Source organism: Danio rerio, chromosome 10, assembly GCF_052040795.2.
Source record: "Danio rerio strain M-AB ecotype USA chromosome 10, GRCz13ab, whole genome shotgun sequence".
Lineage (NCBI taxonomy): Eukaryota > Metazoa > Chordata > Actinopteri > Cypriniformes > Danionidae > Danio > Danio rerio.
The window spans coordinates 7,707,501-7,726,880 of NC_141030.1; the positions used below are offsets into that span (position 1 = coordinate 7,707,501).

Genomic DNA, 19,380 nt, shown 5'->3' on the forward strand with positions numbered 1-19,380 from the left:
CCCATAAGTCTATAGGACAGTCTGATGTAAAGTTATGAGATCACAAAGTTTGACCCAATGTTAAGTCAATAGGACTTTTGAGAATTTTCTGGGTCGTTTTTCAGAAAACTGAAAGTCAGATCAATTAGAAAAGACCCGAGTCAGACCAGTTTGAAAGTTTGACTAAAGTTTGAAGTAGCTTGAAAGGCTTAGGAGGAGATAGACTTTAAAATTAGTCTCAGAAGACGGAAGAAGAAGACGGAAGAATAATAATGTTTATGTAGAATATCAGAATGGAGGCTTTCTCAAGCCACCATAATAAATGTCTATTATAGTGAAGATCTGGACCTATATAGTGGGATGGTTTGTATCTGCAGTATTTTGGGTACAGTAAAAGGTTTCTTTAAAGGTAATGTATTAACCATTTGCATCTTTTAGGTTTGTTTGGTTGTCTTTCATCTTATATTGTCATCAGGGAGGGTTGTACTGTAAGTGAAGCTAATCTGAAGATTACTGGATGTTTCCTTAGAGCTGAGTGGGTTTGTTTGAAGGTCATATCCTGTTGTAAGTCACCCGTCCGCCTCTTCTGGAGCTTAGTAATACACACATTGCCATCTGATGATGAGAAAGTGCAGGTGGTGGGCTTTAATCTGTTTGGCTTTTCGCGCTGTTTATGCTTGTCAATGTCAGGTTTCAAGAGCACGTACTGTATATCGGGGTAAAAAAAGAAATGATCAAACAGGTGCGAAGGAAAGAGGTTCACTTTAGGACAGATGTCTCTCTGAATGTGGTCAATTTGACTAACATCATCTCAAAACTAAACTTTTAAAGTCCTTTCAATTTCAGATCTGGCTGTTTGCTCAATGTGTGCATTCCTTACATGATATAATCTGCAACATAATCTGAAGTGTATAGTTGGTCTCTGTCATGTTTATGGCTATAAATATCTGGTTTTCCGCCACGCTATGATGTTAATGCGCATTTTGAATTATCACATAAGAAATAAGTGGATGGAAATGGAAGATTTCTAATAACAACCTTGTTTTAAACGCTCACATGAAGTGGTTTTGAACTTGAATAATGCATATAATGTGAGATGGAAACACATTTCCAGAATTTCCAAATCAATTCATGTTTATTTCTCTAGCGCTTTTACAATGTCAATTGTGTCAAAGCAGCTTAACATAAAAGTTCTAGTAAATTGAAACTTTGTCAGTGCAGTTTTCAGAGGTGAAGTTCAGTTTAGTTCAGTTCAGTGTGGTTTAATTTTCACTGCTGAAAGTTTAAACACTGAAGAGCAAATCCAAAAGTGAGTTCAACCCAGTACTAGTGAGTAACAAAGTACCTAATAAAGTGGCTGGTTAGTGTACAGTATGTGCTTATAACCTGGGTGTTTTCTGAAGATGAACTTCTGCTTAACTTGAGCATCAGTGCAAAGCGAATGTTTTTACTCATGAAAGATGAAGCCAATAAACAACAAAGAGTATGACTTTCATATAGTTTTGATTATTTTTACAAGACTAAATCAATTCATGTTTACAAGGAAAATGCTAAGTAGATGAAGCACTGGCTAATCTAAATGCTAGGTTTAATTGAATTCTGCCCTATTATATGATCAAAATCCACATGAGCTCACAATCGGGAGTTATTACAAACATTCTGAAAGAAATAAAAATGTTATTCTCTCCATTTCAACATTTTTGAGAGTAACTGTCTCAAAACACATTACTTAATAGTGTAACATACTTAACACACTAAATTCTTAAAGTAAAATCAAGATAATGTTTTGAAATCTCAAAACAATTGAAAACAAATCTTCTTTTAGGCTCACATTTATTCAAACAAATAAATTTGCTTAAAAGTATTAGGGAAATTTAGAACATGCAGTTTTTTATATGAATAAAAGATTGATAACACTTAGCTAAGTATTTAGTAACATGAACGAACAATGAAAAATACATTTATGACAGTGTTTATTCATCTTTGATTATACTGTTCATTATTAGTGAATACATTAACTACCTTTAGCTATGAAACCTTACTGTAAAGCATGACCAATACTTTTTTTATTAAAATGATCACACTTTTACTATTAACAATGTTTGGGTTTTTGTCGGATTAATCAATGGCTGATAATGATATTTAGCTGAATCCCCATGCTATCATTACTCAATTTGATTAAACAACCTCTCATACCTCAAAAAGTGTGTAAATTATCTATTGTTATCTGACCAAAAAACTTTAAATTAATGCATTGCTGTGATAATAAAACAGGCTATGAGTTTGCTATTAATAGGTTTTATCGTAAAAGGCAATACAAACTCTTTCAAGAGTTTACATTAGAGTGGAATATAAAACATAAACAGAGGAGTCAGAGAGGATGCAGCAATGCACTTGCTAACGCAAGTGAAGGTGAATCATCCAAAGCGAAATCACTTCTTGTGTATTATTTGAAGTTATATCACAAAAAAGACAATATCATGCTGTATACTGTGTCATAAAACACGCTATGACATACCAACACAGTGTTCTGTGATACACTTTAGAGCAGGGGTTCTCAATGTCTACATTAAAAGATCCATATATGAATATTTATTAAGGTCAAAGGTCCAGAACAGCTGATATTAGATAACTTGCTTTTAATTATAATTTCTGTGGAATTTGGAAGCAAAACACATTAAATACAATGCCAATGTGGCAAAACCACTAATACAAGTCCATTCTCATAAAAAACAAAAAAAACAAAAGCAATACACACACACACACACACACACACACACACACACACACACACACACACAAACACACACACACACACACACAAACACACACACACACACACACACACACACACACACACACACACACACAAACACACACAAACACACACACACACACACACACACACACACACACACACACACAAACACACACACACACACAAACACACACACACACACACACACACACACACAACAAAAGGTAGGCCAAAAAAAGGTAAAAAAAAATACAAAGTTTTTTGCAATTTCTAATGTGAAAAATGGAAACCGCTGCCTAATATTTGACACAGAAGGTGTCAAAAAAAGTCACATTGCTGCAGTGCGTTAAAGCAGGCGTGCGCAGTTAGCCTGTTTGATCATGTGAAGCTTTATATTATCACTGAATGTCATGACAACAGAGTCAGGCAGGAAAACTTTGTGTATTTTGCCTTCGATTTTTATTTTTTATTTTTACAAAAACACACAACCAAAAAAAGCAGTTGATGTACAAGGTTTATGCATTTATCAGTGAAGAAAATCTAATGCGATACAAAATGATTCCGGGCCGGATTGAATTCCCTCGTGCTCCAGATCTAAAGAAGCTTAAAGGTTAAACTACAATAAAATTGAACTCTACTGTTGTCCTAGAATTTTGCATACAATGTTTATTATATGGGTCAAAATTGACCTACCCTGAACTAAACCTCTTAAAATTAACAACACAGGCTCATTCTGAAAACACAGAATTGTTCCAGAAAGCAGTTAAAACTAAAGAAAAAATAAAACAATAAAACAATAAATAGGTAACAATAAATAACAGGGTGAAAATGTGGTAAGATCTGAAAATGTGGATGTTTCCACTTTCAAAAGGTACCTGAAAGCAAACTGTACCGTATCACTTTTTGGGTACCCTTTTCAAGGGACACAACAAATGGGTACCAAAAGGCAGGGCAAGACATGCAACTGAATGCTATTGGTTTACAGAGATACGTCACTCGCTCATGGACAAGCCAGGAGAATGAAAACAAAAGAAACGCCTTTTTAAATACACAGCCGAGACATTACACTGTAATAATATATACATATACTGTAATAATGAGCCATGGTCGAACGGAGCTTAAACAAACCAGGCATCGTCTTGATGGACAGCTGCAGAGTCAAGAAGAAGAGCAGAATCTGCCTTGTGCCCTGTACTTTTTTTACACAGTCGTCTTTCTCGCTCGCGTTTGTGTGCGTGTCTATATCTGAAATAATGTGCTTGAGCTGATCATAATAACATGCATCTGATTATTGAAGTGCTTCTGACATCCGATCCTTCAGAAACGGATGCGAGACTGATGCGTGAAAAAACAAAGGAGGGGCCGGAAAGAACAAAGGAGCAAATGATTCATCAGCCACCTAAAACATAAACAAACTGCCATGTTTAACTATTAGCATCAGCTTTTGGAATATTATGAACTCGGAATGATAGAATTACTTTCTAACAGAGGTCACATGTGCTGGTGAAGATTAAAGATACAGATGAGAGGTTTGTGGGCTATATGTTACGTGTTGTTTTTGAACCCAAACAAGGACTAAATCTATGCTGAGTGCAGTTTTCCTGTAATTTGTAACATTGTTACATTGTAAACATTGTAAAATGAATGAATGAATATTATTACTAAAATGTCTCAAGAAGCTTTAAGAAGGCTGACCAACTAAACTTCTATGACCACATTTCTAGAACTGCTCGATCGTGCAGATTCACACTCTATAACATCAGAAAGATCCGACCTTTCTTATCTTTCTTATCTTAACATGCAGCTCAACTCCTTGTTCAAGCTCTTGTTCTCTCCAGACTGGATTACTGCAACTCTCTACTAGCCGGGCTTCCAGCTAACTCTATCAAGCCTCTTCAGCTGCTTCAGAACGCAGCAGCACGAGTGGTCTTTAATGAACCTAAAAGAGCACATGTCACTCCACTGCTCATCCGTTTGCACTGGCTGCCAGTTGCTGCTCCCATCAAATTCAAAGCTCTGATGTTTGCCTACAAAGTGACTTCTGGCTTTGCTACTTCTTATCTGCTCTCACTTCTGCAGATCTATGTGCCCTCTAGAAACTTGCGTTCTGTGAATGAACGTCGCCTCGTGGTTCCATCCCAAAGAGGGAAGAAATCACTTTCCCGAACACTCGCTCGTGCCCAGTTGGTGGAATGAACTCCCTAACTGCATCAGAACAGCAGAGTCACTCGCTACTTTCAAGAAACGACTAAAAACTCAACTATTTAGTCTCCACTTCACTTCCTAATCAGCAATTGCCTCTCTGGATATACCACTAACTGTACTCAAAAAAAAAAAAAAATTGTACTAATGCTTTCCTTCTTGGACTTTACAGACCTAATACTAGCTTATAGCACTTATTCATTGTTGCTCTTATATTTGTGTAAATTGCTTCCTTGTCCTCATTTCTAAGTCGCTTTGGATAAAAGCGTCTGCTAAATGACTAAATGTAAAATGTAAGGAGCCATGGAGGTTTATTATATGCAGAAAATATATACTGTATGTATTATATATATATATATATATATATATATATATATATATATATATATATATATATATATATATATATATATATATATATACATACATATATACATACACATATATGGTCCCACTTTATATTAAGTGGCCTTAACTAATATGTACTTACATAGGAATTAATAGTTTACTATAATGTACTTATTGTGTAAATACATGCATTTACTGTGTACTTATGCTTGATTAAATACCAGTATGTAATTACATCTGTAATTAACTTTTGTAATTACATTTGTAAATACAATGTTGACCATCCCTTACACCTTAACCCACCCTTAAACCTACCCACACCACCAAACCTGTCCATAACAAAACCTCTATCCCAACTCAAGAGCACCACAAGTTTTCTCAAATACATTATGAACACAGTAAGTACATTGTATTTATTTTCTGATGGTAGTACATAGTAGTTAAGGCCACTTAATATAAAGTGGGACCACATATACATTATATATATATATATATATATATATATATATATATATATATATGTGTGTGTGTGTGTGTATATATGTATGTATGTATGTATACATATATGCAGTTGAAATCAGAATTGTTAGTCCTTGTTTGATTTTTTTTCTCTTTTTTAAATATTTCCCAAATGATGTTTAACAAAGCAAGAAAATTTTCACATTATGTCTGATAATATTATTTCTTCTGCAGAAAGTTTTATTTGTTTTATATAGGCTAGAATAAAAGCAACTTTTTAAAAAAAAAGCCATTTTAGGCCTTTTTTAGGGCCATTTTATGGCTAATACACTAACCTGCCTAGTTAACCGAATTAACCTAGTTAAGCCTTTAAATGTCACTTTAAGCAGTATAAAATGTCTCAAAAATATTTAGAAAATGTTCTTTACTGTCATTATGGCAAAGATAAAACATCAGTTATCATGAGTTTTCATAAGTTATTACAACTATTATGTATAGAAATGTGTTGAAAAAAAAAACGTCTCTCCGTTAAACGTATACCCCCACCCCCCCATTAATCATTTATTAGGCCTTAGCATAAAGCGAAAAGTTAATTTATAATTTGTTAAGTATTAATACATTTACCGATGTTAGTAAGCAGTTTATAACTGCTGTTACAAATGCTCTATTCTTGATTTATAAGCACATGTGTAATTAATAACCAATTTATTAATGAAATGACTCATAAAATAAACTATGAAAACACAATCATTAAGCACATTATACATGTGCTTATAAGTCAAGAATAGAGCATTTGTAGCTGCAGTTATAAACTGCTTACTAACGTTTATTAATGTAGAGTTAATGCTTAACACATAATGAACTCATTATTTGCTAATGCTTATTAAATGATTCCTACTGTGTAGTTATCATGAAGTGTTACCCCTAAATAAATTATTTTAAGTTAACACGAAAGAAGGGAAGAAGCTGATGGACAGGAGTGAGCATATTGTAAAATAATATAACTTACAAATACTTTAAATGGATTGATTCTTTGGCTAGTTCTCTGTCTAGTTTATTTTGTATTCCTTTAAATCATTTAAAATTCTTTAATGTATAGTAATAAGTTCAATTTAGAGAAGTTTGGCTAAATATGTCCGAAAGTTCATACTTCTGTGATCAAAACAACAGACTGACTGAGGCACATTTGCTGAAATCATGAAGATACATTGTGTATTTATGAGCAAATCTACTATGGGTTTAGATCAGGAGTGTTAAGAAGAGAAGGTAGTGTCCTCTGCTGGAAGCAATGAGGAACACATATCAGTGAGCTGAGATTTATTAGTAGGTTAATAAATAAATGAGCGCTGATCTTCGACCAGATATTGTACTTAATGAGCTGATATAAAAGGAGTTAGGTGAGGCCCAGGAGAATACTGCTTCACTTCATTCAAATGTGTTCATATGCCTATAGTTTTAAATTAGTTCATTTTAACCAAAACTATACTTAAAGACAAAAATTAATTTCAAAATAAAATGTAAACAACCGCTTCTTACTGCTTTTATTTATATTTTTTAATATATTAGTATTTAGATATGGCCTCAATTTAGGAAACACACTGGTACCAGGACAACACGGTAGCACAGTGAGTAGTGCTGTCACCTCACTGCAAGAAGATCGCTGATTCGAGTCCCAGCTGGGTCAGTTTGCATGTTCCCCCCATGTTGGCGTGAGATTTCTTCGGGTGCTCTGGTTTCCCCCACAGTGCAAAGACAAGCGCTATAGGTGAATTAAATAAGTGTAAAAGTGAGAGTGTATGGGTGTTTCCCAGTGCTGAGTTGCGGCTGGAAGGGCATCCGCTGCATAATAACATATGCTGGACAAGGTAGTGGTTCATTGCGCTGTGGTGATCCCTGATTAATAAAGGAACAAAGTTAAAAATAAAATGAAAGAATGTTTTGCACCACACAATACAGACGTGGCTTTCAGAATGTAGTTTGATAGGAGCAAAAAACATTAAGGACCTCTACAAGAGTGGTATTTTCTCATCCTTTAATAAAATATTAGAAATAAAGACAAGAATTAAAATACTTCCAAAATGCATACAAACATTTTTGGAAGAAAGACAAAAGAAATATAATTTCAGAGAAGAACATCATTTCTGTATGTTGAAGACAAGAAGAACTTTAAAAGGTTTGTGTATGTCTGTATGTGAAGTGAACTTATGGAACAATCTGGAACAGATTCTCCTAAAACAATTTCCGGATAATAATTCATTTAAAAAGTTGTATAAATAGTATTAATAAAGCAATATGTTGATGAATAGAGATGATTGTTGAAAAAAAAGAACCAAATGAGAAAATGTATAAAATTTCAGTTAGTGGCTGTTTGCACTACCATACACTCACCGCCCACTTTATTAGGTACACCTGTCCAATTCTAATTAGCCAAGCACATGGCAGCAACTGAATGTATTTAGGCATGTAGACATGGTCCAGATGATCTGCTGCAGTGCAAGCAGTGCATCAGGATGGGAAAGAAAGGTGATTTAAGTGACTTTGAACATGACATGGTTGTTGGTGCCAGACGAGCTGGTCTGAGTATTTCAGAAACTGCTGATTTACTAATATTGTCACGCACAACCATCTCTAGGGTTTACAGAGAATGTCTGTAAAAAGGATAATATCCAGTTCTGTGGGTGCAGATGCCTTGTTGTTGCCAGAGGTCAGAGGAGAATGGCCAGACTGGTTTGAGCTGATAGAAAGGCAACAGTAACTCAAATAACCACTTGTTGGAACTGAGGTATGCAGGTTAGCATCTCTGAACTCACAATACGTCAAACCTTGAGGCGAGTAGGCTACAGGAACAAAAGTCCACACCGGGTGAAACTCTTGTCAGATAAGAACAGGAAACTGAGGCTACAATTCCCACAGGCTCACCAAAATTGGACAATAGAAGATTGGAAAAACGTTGCCTGATCAGATGAGTCTCGATTTCTGCTGCAACATTCAGATGGTAGGGTAAGAATTCAGCATTAACAACATGAAAGCATGGATTCATCCTGCCTTGTATCAACATTTCAGGCTGCTGGTGGTGGTGTAATAGTGTGAGGGATATTTTCTTGGCACACTTTGGGCCAATTAGTAGCAATTGAGCATTGTGTTAACGGCCACAGCCTACCTGGGTATTGTTGCTGACCATGTCCATCCCTTTATGACCACAGTGCACCCATCTTCTGATAGCTGCTTCCAGCAGGATAATGCGCCATGTAAACGCGTGAGTCATCCCAGACTGGTTTCTTGAACATGACAATAAGTTCACTGTACTCAAATGGCCTCCACAGTCACCAGATCTCAATTCAATAGAGCACCTTTGGGATGTGCTGGAAGGGGAGGTTCGCATCATGGATGTGCATCCGACAAATCTGCAACTACTATGTGATGCTATCCTATCAATGTGGACCAAAATCTCTGAGGAACATTTCCAGTACCTTGTTGAATCTATGCCATGAAGGAGTAAGGCAGTTCTGAAGGCAGTGGGGGGGGGGGGGGGGTCCAACCTACTAGTAAGCTGTACCTAATAAAGTACCCGATGAATGTATGTTTTGGGTCTGTGTTTATTCATTCATTCTTTTTCTTTTCAGCTTAGTTTTTTATTAATCTGGGGTCACCACAGCAGAATGAACCGCCAACTTATCTAGCATATGTGTTACACAGCGGATGCCCTTGCAGCTGCAACCCATCACTGGGAAACATCCATACACACTCATTCACACTACGGACAATTTAGCCAACCCAATTCACCTATGCCACATGTCTTTGGACTTATGGGGGAAACCGGAGCACCCGGAGAAAACCCACGGGAACACAGGGAGAACATGCCAACTCCACACAGAAATGCCAACTGCCCCAGCTGAGGCTCAAACCAGCGACCTTCTTGCTGTGAGGAGAATGTGCTTCCCACTGTACCACCATGCAGCCTTGGTCTGTGTTATAATGAAAATATGTACAAATAAGGAATAGAATATTTAACATGAATAAGATGAAAAAAACATGAAATGTAAATGTATGTCTCATGTAAAAAAAAAAAAAAAAAAAAAGTTAAATTAAAATGATGTGCAAAGATGTGATATTGGGGTGGGGAAAATAATAAGCTTGTGCTTCATCCCGCTCTATTTCGAATCAGCTAAATACATTTGTTAAGTGTATATAGATAAGTAAATATTTTGTGGATGATGATGAAATGTATTTTGTTAGAAGAATTGCTTTAAGTGTTTAATTTTCTGTTCAAAATAAATAAATCAAATAAAAATTTCCAGATATTATGACATTGACAACCACCACCAAACCACCATCATGTCATGGTCCACACCAAAGGTGGCCATTGTTACCACTCATGACCATCTCTAAGTGCGCTAGATTTCTTAATTTTCCAACTAACAGTTCTATGGGTTGCCATACACTTTTGTGGATAACTTAACAAATATTAAACTGTCAATAACACCAATATCACATCAAAACAATATAAAACAAAAAGCATAGCACACTCATTTACAGTACAAACGTTTAAGTTGTTCTTTTCCTGACAGAAGAAAAGCTAAACATTTGCTATGGATGCATATGAAACAAATGTTATCTTTCATAGCTGATCTGAATATTTACCACAGGCATAATGTGCAGTGTGTACTTACAGCTGCGCAGCCCTCATTTACCAACCAAAAAGCGTAAAGACTTCAGGGAATGGAGTGTCTGAGGAGTCTGATGCATCCACAGCTGCCACAAGCAGGCGGAGAGAGAGTCGATACACACATTAACAATGTTGTTTTGCATGTCAAAGCACACAACTCGTCCATTAGTGCTTGAGCGTGCTGTTTATTATTTTACTGTGATTACTTCTGACCAGGACATGCTTCCTTTAGAGTTTCCAGCCCGGCATTAACAAACAATTCATAGTGACTTGCAGTATAGTTGCTGCATCTATGTTTTTGACTCTGCTTAAGCATAAAAATACCATATGTTTGCAGTTATTTAAGAAAGATGCTAAATTAATTTACTTATTATCTGAAAAAAAAAATGCTTAAGTCAGTTATTCTCCTTTTAAAAAAGTGCATTACGGGTCAGAATTTAGGATCTGAATGTCAGTCTTTGTTTTGGTATGTTTAACCTACTTCCAGTCTACACAGTTATATTCAACAAAGGCTCATTGTGAAAATGTACATCCGTATACATTTCTGGAGAGCACGAATAATGTAGCCAGAGCTTTGTATGGCTACATTTCATCTTTTAAAAAAAACACACGGTATGAAAGCGCTGATGGCTTCTGTTTCTTTTCGTGCAATATTTTGCGTGTGCTGCCAAAAATATGACCTCTGGAGAATTCAGAGTTATAAAAATCAACAAGATTGTTTTTCATTTGCAAACAATACAAATATTACAAACGTAAACATTAGGTGACCAGTTTAGAGTGTAATGCTGGATTAAAGCCCTCTTTGACGTTCCTACTTTCAAGTTAACTATTCCTAAAAATTATGTCAGGTGAATTTAAGCAGCCGATTTGAATGTTATCACTCGATTAAATGGATGTTATCAGTGGTTATCAACTGATAGATATGGGCCAGTAGGGACCTTCTGCCTCTACTAGTAGATATCATCCATCCACATGGTTAATCAGCTATAATTCATAAATGGCTCCGGCTAGAAATTAACAAGACTTATTTATATTATCTATTAAATTTCCCATTCATTTTATTTTATTAACGTCTACACCTACCCCGACCCTAAACCCAACTGTCACAGTAATGTAAAAACAGATCTGAAGACTTCTCTACTAGTTTAGCTGATTAACCATGTGGATGGATGATAACAGACTTCTGAAACTGGTAACAGCGGGAAAGCCGTCCATACGGAGGTAAGCAGTCAGCTGGTAAGCTAAAAGGAACAGCGTGATACCATCCCGTAGTGTTTGTTTCAAAGATAAAATGCGCCCTCTGGCTACATAATTCGCAATCTTCAGAAATTTATATAGGGCTACAGTTTCAGAATGGGCCTATGTTGGATTTTTTTTATTGTTTCAAATGTCTCAATAAAATAATTATAGCTAGGGCAGAATCTTTATGGAACTATTGAACTGAATTATGGAACTGAAGTCCAGCCAGGCGAGAACAATGGCAAAATTACAAAAGCCTTAAAGGGCACCTATGGTAAAAAAAATCTACTTTTCAAGCTGTTTGGACAGATCTGTGTGTTGGTATAGTGTATAGACCGTCATACTGGGGTGATATGAACACACCCAGTCCTTTTTTTTCAATTTAACTACAAAAAAAGGGTCGGCCAATTGGAGCTGTTTTCAAATCGATCGCACCATTACGTAGGTGTGCGATCCCCCCGCCCACCGAATTGATTGACAGCTGCGTGCATTAACATGTTCCAGTAGTCGCGTGTATATGTCAACAAGACCAGGCAGACATACGCAGAGCAACCGGGAATAAAAGGTCTGTTCTGTTCGCTAGGATCAGCAATCATCATCAAATGTGATTAAGAGTAAGTTTCACATGTTTAAAGTCTTTTAAAACAGAGTATGTGTGTAATTAATTACAGCGTTTTACTTCAGCTTTACTTCATCAGCACAGCCGCGTGTCAGAACAATTATAAAAGAAGACGCTTCAATCCCGGTTTGTGGAAGTTAAATCAGGTTTATTTTGTACATTAGCATAACAGATATCCACACAGTATTTGAGGTTAGCCTTAACTAAGCTAAGCGCTCCGTCTGTCTGCCTGCCTGCGTGCGTGTGTGTGTGTCATCTGCGATGTGTGTGTGTGTGTGTGTGTGTGCGTTAACTTTGTAACGATATTGTGTGTGACTCATCAATGCAACTTCACAATACTGATTAGTAAAGGTTAGTTCTTACTGTAGTATCTCACAAACGCTACGTGAGACCTTCTTCCTTTGTCTGTCTGTTGTCTGACGCAGCTGAGGGAGAAGGCATGTAGAAATAGTGGGCGGGAAAGAATCGTCTTAAAGGTGCAGTACGACAAAACCACCCCCTGCTGGAAATCAGTATAAAACAGCATCTTGTAAAAGGTATAATGAAAAATCTGATGGGTATTTTGATCTGAAACTTTATATACACATTCTAGAGACGCAAAAGACTTATATTAAATCTGAAAAAGGGGTAACCTAGGTGCCCTTTAATTCAATTAAATTCAATTAATTTTTATTTCTATTGCGCTTTTACAATGTAGATTGTTTCAAAGCAACTTAACATAGAAGTACCAGAAAAACAAGAAGAAGTGCAGAATGCTTCAATAGAAAGGGCCTGATATTACTTATGGTCATGCTGTTTTTTGACAGGTAGTCTCTAAAAGTCAACTGGTCCTCAAAAATCCCCCAGAAGGAGGTTTGTAATATAAAAATGTTTCATACTACATAGACTGCATGCTAATATTAGTATGACTCCCCCATTAGGAAGCTTATCTAGAGGACCCGTTCTGATGGAAAGACTAATGGAGCGTCAGTGAGATCATTGTTTATGCTGAGAGGCTGGAGGGATGTTCAACATTTCCTGTTGATAGTCCTCGCTTGTGATTGTAAAACTTGTTCAGCCCATTTAGCGCTGAACAAACTAGGAGTGATTGATATATCTGAACGAGGGAGTAGCTATAATGCAGTATTATTGAATGCATATATTTATGTAATGGGACATTTTTTTTGGACAATAGTTCTATTGGGACCAGTGTTTGTGGCAATCTGAGTTTGATTCCTAGTTCAAGGTGCTTTGCCGATCATGTTACAATCTCTCTCCCAATGCTTTTCTGTGTGCACTCTCTACCGTCCTGTCAAACATTACAATATATAAAACCCCTAAAATATATATTTAAAGTTGACTGAATATAGAAGAAAAATATGGAAATAAAGGAAAAAAGTGTGCCGAGATGACATTTGTTTTTTCATTCCCACATAAATTCAATGATTCTAAAGTCCCAGAGAAAAACAAGCCAATCATAACAAAACACAGACTGCGAGGATCTACATTTGATTGACCAAAATGTTTCACATTGATATTGCAATAATGATAATTTTTCATCTTGTATTTCAATTCAATTCAATTCAATATTAAACTTGTATTTTACTTACTATGTATGCAAGACTCTTATTTTGAAAACAAGACTAGCAATATAGAGCTGTCATCTAATGCAACCAGGCATGAAGCATCTCAACTCAACACAACTCATCATTACAATGCAAAATGTGAGATATGCAGAGTATATTGATATTTAGTATCCATCCAAGGTACACAAGGTCTTTAGTTAATTTTGAAATTTGCCATGTGTTTGTAATGAGGCAACAAACACAAATAGACTGATGAGCCAATTGTCAAGTGTTTGTGCATTAAACACTTGACTCAGCAGTCTATTTGTGTTTGCCACCTCATTATTTAGGCATAGTGTCATACCACTCAGCTCTTACTGTCATTTTTATAAAATATTGCTTCTTAGCCAGTGGCGTTGCGGGGGGTCTTTGGGGGCTTAAGCCCCTGATGTATTGTCAAAATCCCCTGATCTTTTGGAATGTGTTACACTTTATGGTTAGTATGACATTTATTTTGTTATCAAAGTTCTTCAAATTATACATCACGCGCTCCACTTAACGCAGTGTTTGTGTCATGTAATGAAATAGTCAGCTGTTCAGCAGTACCTGTTCCAACCGGCAGGTGGGAGTGGCACTGTTGTCACATGGTGTTAAAAAAAATCCCATCATCATAATTCATTCATCATTTTGAGGAGCTGATGCTGATAATAATACAACTGTTTCGCGAAACTGAATGGTTCTAAGCTTAATATTTGTTTTCACGGAATAAAATGTGTGCAGTTTTGGTTAAATAAAATAACTAATCAATAAAATGTGCGTCATATAAATGTAAACACGTGTGAATTAGTCAGAACATGTAAATTGTACTAGCTTTCTAGATGTGATATAGATATCTAGACATATTTATCTAGACATGATATAGCCAGTCACATCTGTTTTTGTAATAGTTAAATCACAGTTAATGCATATAGCTTATTATTTTATAGCTTCAATTATAACATGCTATATAAGTTAGCACCGAATTATAAATCGACTTTATTCTTATGAAAATACCTAAGATGGCTGGAAGAACACATATAGACCATTTATTGTTGCAGTTGTTTAAATGATCTATTAAAGCCATTTTGTGTTTATTTAGATCTTATTTTCATTCATTCAACTACAGCAATAGCTGGATTCCTTCCTCCATATTAGGGATTTCCTGGAATGTTCTGCTACTTTTTTGAGGCATATTTGGAATTTCTGGTCAAGTATGAATGAAACAGGCATTACATGCATTTAAAGTGCTACAATGCCCACATCAACCTATTTTGAGGAAAAAAAAAATCTCCCTCTAAAGACATTTGATGTAAACTTATTTTTAGCATATAGATCTTTATTTTTATTTTTTGTACTATTTTTGACACAATTCTTATATCAAAAATAATTGAATATCAAAAAAATTGAGTATCAATATTTTGCGAGGCATTGAATTTTAAAATTCCAGTATCTTGACAAAACTACACTTTAGTTATTCACTCTGTCCAGATGAACATGTTTGTAGCTTTGTATTACACTGGATAACAACTCGCACTAAAAAAGAAATCAAAGGGCTAAGCCCCTTATCCCTTTCGACCCTAGCAACGCCCCTCTTCTTACCTATAATCTAGCTCCAGTTTATCTAACCAAGCTTCTGTCTTGCTACAATCCAACCCGCTCTTTAAGATCTCAAAACTTAGGGCTGCTGGTAGTAGCCTGGGGTGCGTTTCCGAAAACCATGGTTAGCCAACTAAGGTCGCAAGTTGTGTCGTTACAAACATAGTTTGTTGATTTGGCATTTCCCAAATCCATCGTTCCAACAAACATTCACAAATTGCATCACAAACTTCTATATGAGCAACAACACCTCTGAAGCTGCAGATAGAAACATAGTTCCTGGCTGTGTTCCATTCCTAGTTATCCCCCCCATATGCCCTATTCATTTAGAACATTCTAACATTTGAACTTGGAATGATTTTTGTTTTAAAGCATTTGTTTTAAAGCATCTCTCTTAGGTGTAATTTTCTTTCAAAATATTTTTAAAGTTCAGGTTTAGCAATCTTCATGTTTACAGTTGCGCTCCCTTCGCACTTTGCACTTTGAAAACATTGATGCCATTTTGAACACAGCCGTGGCTCATGATGAAAGCTATAGTGTAGGTGACCTATTATTTAAAAACAGAATTTACATTACGTCTCTAAAGCTTGTAAAAAACAAACAACGTAGCATTTGTTAATGCTTATAATTTATAGTTATTTATTAAGTTTCTGTACTGTATATGACATGGGCCTGTTGGTTAGAACATTTGTGCAGTGTGTTACATGTGTCAAAATTGTAAAAGTAATCTTTTCAAAAAATAAATAAATAAATAAACGACATCCTACTCAATAATAATAATAATCATCATCATTATCATCATCATCAATATTAATAATATTATTATTAAAGTATGATTTTTTTCATTTCCCAATAAATAATAAATACTAAATTTAATTTCTTAATAAATACCCTCATTATTTATTTATTTATATGATTTTTATATGAGATTAGAATACATGTTAGCTTTTGTAAGTGATTTTATGTTAATTTAGAATAGACTATGGAATATTGTCAATAATATTTGTAAAAGAAAACACAGGCCCTGTATGTGGCATTTACAAATATTTCAATTAAACGAATGCATGTTTTTACCAAAACTAATCTTGGATTTTCTTTTGAATGCATGTGCTTGTAAAACAATACAATTTGCACAAAGAAATTATGGGGTTGTTCTCTAAAGAAGTTGTTACTTCACTACGTTAAGAGCATCATTAAGTCATTTACAACTTGTTAACCATCAGCTTGTAAGTTGTCTACTGGCTATCTATAAGGCACAGTTATAAATAATTAACAAGCTATTAACTTTTATGTAACAAGTTATTTATTATCCATTAACCAGTTAAACTCTGCTGTTCTTTTGGGATTTCCGCCTGGATTTTGCCAACCCAAATTTAAAAGCTTCCCAAATCCACATGCAGAGGTGTAAATGCAAACATTTGGTATCATTTTAAAGAAAACCCTTTGAATTTTCATAAAACACTATTGACCGTGTTTAAAATAACTGTATATGTAGTCTGTGTTATAATAAACAGCTAAAAAAAGATTTTTGTATTTTTTCTTTATAAACTCAAGTTTGAAAGTGTACCTTTTAGGTTCTGTGTGGTCTAGTGTGCTGTAATTAATGTTGGTGGTTCCTGCACATGTTTGTTATCATAGGAAAAAAGAAAAATGTCTCCACCATAATCTATGCAAAAGTTATTGTATTCCAACAGATCAGAGGTGCTGTACAAGCCACAGGGAGCGATCATTGTTTTCATATTTCACTATTCTTTTGTTTGATCAAACATAATTTACTGTGTTTGGACCACGTCAGACATATAAAAGGATTACTTATGCACATCACCTCAAAAACAGAGGAGAGATGGCCCTGAAGCGCACAGCATAAGGTAAGAGATGACAGCTGTCTGTGCTATCTGGGGCTGCTTAGTGATCATAATTGTTTTCACTTCTGCACCATGGAAACACCGCGATTCATTCGGCAACTGTTTGATATGTGAATATAATTCAGTAAAAAGAATGCTAGAACCGTATGAGCACCGGCAAGAGCTTTCATTTGAGCTATAACTTGTACATGTGTCATATGAAAAATATGAAAATGAACCAATGTTCAATACCCAGCTCGGGTATCCAAAATACTGTTTATTGTAAATACCTTTTGTACAGTAGAATAAAAACCAAAGTGATGCATATGTGCATAAAATATAGATTCTACACTTTCAAACGAAACCACTTAAGGGGGTGCAATGCAAGCACCTTTAAATCTTAAAGCGAAAGTCGATGATGTCAACTCGTTAACTAACAGCATTTTTTTTTTCCAATTCCTTTTTATTATATTTTAAGTAACATGTACATACACATTTCCATGTGTCAATTCCAACACAAACCAACAAATGAACAAACAAACCAAAAACAAAACAAAACAAAAGGCTTCTCAGTATTTTACATCAAAATACAACATCACCTCTATTACTAATCTTCTAGTAAAACATTTCTAAATCCACCATCTTTTAAAAACAGTGTAAAAGGTCCCCAAACTCTATTAAAAATTATATATCTATTTCTTATCATACAAGTTATTTTTTCCATTTTCATATTTGTCACCATCTCTTTCAGCCAACAACCTATAGTTGGTGCACATATACTTTTCCAATTTAAAGAAATAAGCCGTTTCGCTTGTAGAATACATATATTCAAAAACATTTTCTCCATCTTTTTTAACTTGATCTCCTTGGGATATAAATGAAATAAAAAAATTAAAGGAGACATTGGTATAGAAACCTCAAGAATATTTTCTATAATTTCTTTCATACATTTCCAAAAGTTCTGTATTCCTTTACATTCCCATATACAGTGATACAACGTTCCTTTTTGGTCCCTACATCTCAAGCAAGTATCTGGAATATTTTCATTATATTTATGCAATAAAACTAGAGTTATATAAATCCTCATCAACCATTTATATTGTAACAGTTTTAGACGAGTGTTCATTGTTAGTGATTGAGCTTCCTCGCACATCTTCATCCAGTCCTCTGTAGAAATATCTTCCTCAAGATCTAATCTCCAAGCTTCCAATTTACAATTTGAAGATTCCTTTGATGCTGACACCAGCATCTTGTATAGTGCCGAAATTAAACCTTCACTAAAACAGTCTTTAGTTATTACGTTTTCCAAAATAGAGAATGATGGCATATCTAGAGAATTATTTTGTAATTTAAAGATAAAATCTCGTATTTGTAAATATTTAAAGAAATGTTTTGCAGGAATATTATATTTACTCACAATTTCCTCGAATGACATTAGAATATTGTTAACATACAAGTCTGCTATCTTTCTAATTCCTTTCTCTGCCCATATCTTGAATCCTACTAACAGCATATTAATGATTTATTAACTAGTTACTACAGATAGTTATTGTAAAGTGTTACCACACTGGATTTTTGGTTTCCTTGTCTCTGTTGATCAAACGGCGATGCCGAAAAGCACTCGACTAGTTTATTCCAACAAGTTGCTCTATTTGCACTTAGCCTAAATAGACACTCCAAAATCAAAACACTTAAACTATATAGTATAAGATAACACACAGAGCTGCTTAAAGAATGCCGTTTTCACACCGCTTACAGGTAGCTCATGTGCTCAGTGTACTGTATCAGTTCAGTATGCTCACCGTGTTACATAACCGCCCCCTGTTGGCCATGTATTTCTTGTGTTAGACTATGTTGTGCAGTGATGCAGTTTACTGCGGAAATGTGCGATTTCTCTTTAAACCTCTCGCGCATTCTCAGTAGCCATATCTGTAGATATACAGATAATCCTCTGATGCCTGTTACATGACATTATGCAAAAATACAAATAGCCAACCAGCAGCATTCTTAAAGAGCCCCTATTGTGGCTATTCGAAAATGAGCTTCCATGTAGTGTGTAACAGATCTAAGTGAAGTGAAGTATCCAG

General features: G+C 35.2%; 1 protein-coding gene and 2 long non-coding RNA genes across 11 annotated transcripts in view; 2 read left to right on the top strand and 1 right to left on the bottom strand.

Moving 5' to 3' along the window:
* nrg1 (neuregulin 1) overlaps positions 1 to 19,380 on the bottom strand; it is a 190,284-nt gene that overhangs the window by 139,269 nt on the left and 31,635 nt on the right.
* Positions 1 to 19,380, top strand: part of LOC147841957 (uncharacterized) — a 40,286-nt gene that overhangs the window by 8,618 nt on the left and 12,288 nt on the right. The window lies entirely within an intron of this gene.
* Positions 5,906 to 9,326, top strand: LOC147841958 (uncharacterized). The gene is made up of 3 exons (XR_015500817.1): positions 5,906 to 7,380; positions 7,461 to 7,511; positions 7,558 to 9,326. It is a non-coding gene; the product is annotated as an uncharacterized LOC147841958 (long non-coding RNA).